Below are 5212 nucleotides of genomic sequence, written 5' to 3'. Positions count from 1 at the left end.
CTGACTTTGGTCAGGAAGGTTGTCCTGAGTATATGAAGTGACTATTCAAGAATGGACATACAACAGCACATTCACAAGCCAAGCCAATCACAAGACTCTGTCACAAGTATTTGCAAGCGTCCCTTCCTTAAGAAGAACAAAATATTAATATATTGAATGCAAAATCCATCAATTTATTATAAATGTCTTAATTCTTGGTTTATTGTATTAACTTTTTTTTCCCCAATTCACTCATTAGTCTGGCCATTGTATCAGGTTCTTATTCCTGTGCAAAGCTGATCTGATAGTTTTTGAAGCTGTCATTCTCCACAATGGCTAGAAGGAGGGAGAAGGAAAGGATGGGGAGCCAAGAGCCAAGGAGAAGGATGTAGTGGAATGAAAGATGATCAGGGAAGGGAAAGGGAGAGTCTGTTTTGTTAATGCTGTTCTGGCCACCTCTCATGTCTTCCTCTTGAATTTTTTAAGTTCTTCAGCTGCATGTATTTAGCTTTCTGGCTGCTTTTGTTTTTTGGCTACCCAGCCTCTCTCTTTGCATCTACTCCCTTTCTTTTTTTTTTTTTTTTTACTTTAAGAAACTTGCTTAAGCTTTTCCGGCCACGTCTCTCTCACATTGTGTGGCCGTTTCTCTTAGCTTCCTTGCCAGGCTCTCAACCAGGGCTGCTTGGCTTAGACCTCCCCCTACTGCTAGATGCTATTATGGAGCTTCAGAAATCTGCAGCATGATACGGGCGTAGAGCATTGAACATGTTTGTATAGGCAATGGGGTGTTTCATCTCTGCTAACAAGGCAGGGTGATGAGGACTAGCCTGCCTAGCCCCTTCTCACCTCACAGATCAACAGCAAAAATCTGCCTTGTGAAATCTGTTCCCTCCCAGCTCTACTTCTCCTGGGGTATTAATATGCAGTAATGGGTAAAGCAGCCAAGCAAGACAGCTCTTAAAACACTGTCAGTGCCAGCATAGAGGTCTTCAATGGGCAACATTAAGGTAGCAATCTCCAGATGCTCTGCTATTGAATTGCTGGGATCTGTATTCTAGCCAAGGAGAACAATTTAAGACAGTTTGGGTACCCACATACACATTTATCTATCTACTAGCCAGTCTATCTATAAAAGTTTTGATGTGGTAGACAGTAAGGTGTATTCCTGTGATCCTAAATATCTATATGACAGGTCTGAGACACTTTGTACGCTCATCTGTACACATAGTCTTAAAGTAGGAAAGCATGGGAATTACAAAATCAGGTTTATAAAACTGCTTCCTGTAGCACTGCCTCATAACTCAAAAGGAATGCAATTCACCAATGTAATTAAATAGAAGCTTAATCTTAAACATACAGTTTGGCATGAGAATGGCACTGTTTATTTCTCTTGTAACATTTGTTCCGAAGTGCAAACACTGTTCCTACTCTAACAAGCGCAGCATAAAAATCATTTACCCATTAGTGAAGGAGAACACGAGAACAGAGATGTCAATGCAGCAAAGTTACATACATGCATTCGAGTCTATAATGGCAAATCCATTCCAGAAGGCAGGAAAGGAGAGAAACTCCCCACTCCGGTGTGCAAAAAGAAGATGAGAAATGGATCAGCTCATTGAATTGCTCATTCGTCAGTATATATTCACAGAAACATTAAGTGCTTATACTGTTTATGAATTGTACTGAGGAACTAAAGCATCAAAGGGTTGAATTGTCCTTTTTTGTTCCCACTTTGTTCTCCAGTTCATTTAGCCAGAGAGTGCTCACAGAACCTTAGCAGCTCTGCAGCAGGGTGTGGTCTAGAGAACTCTTCTGCACGCGCTGATGCAAAGTTGTGGTGGCTAGGGAAAGCAGGGAGCTCTTGAGAAACTCCAAATCCCCCATAAAATGCTTGTTTTTTCTATGACAGTTATGAATGAAAAAGGAAAAAAAAAAAAAAACCTGTTCCCTGCTCTGGCAAGCTCTCTGCTCCTGTATTGTTCTGGCATCTCTGTTGCATTTGTACGCAGTCCCAAGTGTTGTCTGGCTTTTGATCTTTGTGTTTACACTGAAGATGATACACTGCAGCTAAAACACTCTGGAAATACAAGAAAAAAATAGTCTCTTATTGTCAGATTCCTTTTTTAGCATTTCAGAAAAGTGTGTGATTTGGGACTTCACTGCGATGCTTTTACTGCTTCAGTCTGGAATATGGTTAAAACCCAGTCCTGCTCTCATCGAAGGCAGAGGTCAATAACCATTTGCACCCATGACTGAACCTTTAATTAAAGTTATCAATATTTTTTTAGAGGCCTGCTCTCCTCATAGGATCTCAAAGAACTAGCTAGCTATACATTGTAAGCAAAGGAATCCTTCCACATACCACTGAAGGTCCACTACTTCTTGGATGGTCCTTGAAAGAGGCTTAACAGCATATTGAAAAAGGAAATAAAAATGAGTACGTCAGCTGAAATCAGAAAACTGCAGAGTATTGGTACAATATAATTATTTAAACTGGAATTCCTCCAGAACACTGGGATGATTATAAATCTGGATATTCTTGTAAGTCTTGTAAATGACTGAAACTCAGATGTGATAAATTATTCATCCATAGAGTGGGATCACTTTTTAATGCTGCAGTATGGATTAGAGTGCTTACATATTGGAAAGACTTGCACAAGCCACTTTCTTCTCCTGCATTTCTTTTCTTTTAGCACTGCAGGTGTGCTCCATGTTTTGCAGGAAGAAAATTGAGCCATCGGTCCTCCAAAGGTCTTGTAACATCAACAGACAAGATAGGAAATGAAGGCACCAAGGAAAATCTGAATGTTCAGTGAAATTTATTGGTTTTGTTGTCTATAATTTGCTTTAGCTATCTTTTGACATGGACAAAGGGGGAACATACTCAGCTATAGCTCCTGATTCCCTTCAGAAATCAGCCTCTCCAAGTGATCTAACATACCTGTGTGCTGCTTTAAAGCTAACTTGTACAAACCAAGAGTAAATGTGGGAAAAAATAGCCAACAAAAAATTCCATACAACCATGACAGTAATATTTTACATGAACAAGTAAAATTCATTTTTTAAATTTCATTTTGGTGAGTGTTTCTTAGCTTATTTTAAGTATCAGCAGATGAGATTAACAAAGGCTTGCTAAGGAGATATTTTAGCTATTTCAAGCCATTTCAGCTGTCACTGTTTAGAGACTGCCCAGTCACTTTGGTATGTGGAGCACATCTATGGCAGTGAGTGAGTTTTGGTGACACAAAGAACTGAACTTTGTAGGAGAGGATAGTGGTCTTGCACAGAAGGCAGAGCATCTGCCCTGGTTGGAGTAGTGAAACATTCAGAAATGTGGAAAAATCTGGTTTTTATCAACCCAAAGTAATTCAGGAAAGAAAAAGTCAGAATGAAAGTTGCCAAGTCTGAGAGGGGCCCATGATAAGAAGTTTTGGGCATCAGATTTCTGGGACAAAAAAAAAAACCCAGAAGGAAGTCCCAAGCCTCTCTTGCAGTTCATTGGTATAGACATGAACAGTCATTTCCCATTCCTGTGTACATGTGTGGGAGGAAAAGACACTGCTACTAAGTTTAATTCCACTAGATGTTTTTAAACTACATTAAGGAAAACAGATTTCTAATGCACATATGTACCAAATCAAACAAGTCCACTGAATTCTTAGTAAAATATATGGACTTTAGCATTGCATTGTTTATCTGTGTTGGCTTTAAAGAGACTTACTAGTGGCTTTGTACAATAAAAAACAATAAATACTATCTAAGCTTCTACCTTTTCTTCATTGAAAGTCTCCTACTAAATACCTGTCTTTCAGGCAGCTGATCCAACATTATTCTCCTAGCAAAGTGCCGTTAAGGGATTTTTTTAACACACTGAAATGCATCTATCCCTGTGTTGTTCCAAGACCAGACCAGTTTCCATTGAAGCCGATGGGAAAATTCCCTTTGATTTCCATGGAGAGTGACTTGTTTCATGCTATATTGCATGGCAGGGTTATTTTACTTTCTATTGAAGAAAGACTGTGGATGCAACACTGCTCACCCTAACTTAGGGAAACCATCCTTCGTGGCATGGCAAGCACCACTAGCTTTATGTTTGTTTTACAGTGACACAAATCAGGAAATAAACCTACTTACAGTGGTACAAATAAGAAGAGAGGACGGTCTACAGATTTTAATATGCACTGAAAAGCTACATCACAATGCCATACCCCCCAAATTGCTATTATATATAATTAATAGTCAAATATTAAGTAAATTTTAATCAGTATCTCAACTCCTTTTTATTAAATTTTAATCAGTTAAACATGTAATTTATTTTATGCCATAATAGTGTCACAGAAGGCGTTCCAGGGATAGAAAAGCTGTTTACCTTTCAGTCTTGAAGCTGAGACTTTCAATGAGGGAATTTTATATGAAATAAACTTTGCCAAGTGAACGCTAAATTCCACTCATTTTTCAGATGTTCCTCACTTCTATTCTTACAGGCTTTTCTAATTATCCTATTAGCATGTATTACTTATTTGTCGATTCTTTGCAGTTTATATTTCCTTAAAAATTAAGACAGCATGTCAGATTTTAGCCATTCTTTTTACTTTCCACATCAACAAATTACTAGTGAAGGATTGTGATTCAGAGTTATGAGAAAACATAAGAAGCAGAGTAGAATAGGAAGAGGGAGAGTGTTTTCCAGCTGTACATTATCTTTCCTTCAGCAGAAGCAGTCCATTTTCACAACAGTTCTGTATAGATACAGAGCATCAAAAGCTGAGCAGAAAAGGTGGGGATGATTTTGTGACTGATTTTCACAGTGCAAAGTCAAAAATCAGACCCATGTGTCCTTGACTGCTTCCTCTAAATAATGCCTTAAAAATCAAAACCATTTAAAGTTTATTCTCTCTACTAGACTGAAAGGAGGACTCCCTTAGGAGACACCCTGTTTCAGTAACAATGCGAACAGATTGCTCTTGAACAGAACAAAAGTCAGTGCTTCCCTCCATAAGTGCCTCTTGTCATATGGCAAGATTAACTTTGAAAAATGTTTAAATGGGCCTGATAATGGTTATCACTGAATGCTCTTTGATGACTTAAGTGTAAGTTTAGTGGTCTTGTTTCCTGTGCAGTGAATAACTACATAAATGAAATAAGCAAGATACCAAGAGTGGTATTAATGCCCTGCTTTGCTGACAGTCTCACAAGGGATGCAAACGATGATTAAACAGATAGACACACTGCA

This window comes from Phalacrocorax aristotelis, chromosome 3 (genome assembly GCF_949628215.1).
Source record: "Phalacrocorax aristotelis chromosome 3, bGulAri2.1, whole genome shotgun sequence".
In the NCBI taxonomy this organism is placed as follows: Eukaryota; Metazoa; Chordata; class Aves; order Suliformes; family Phalacrocoracidae; genus Phalacrocorax; species Phalacrocorax aristotelis.
This window is presented reverse-complemented; position numbering follows the sequence as displayed.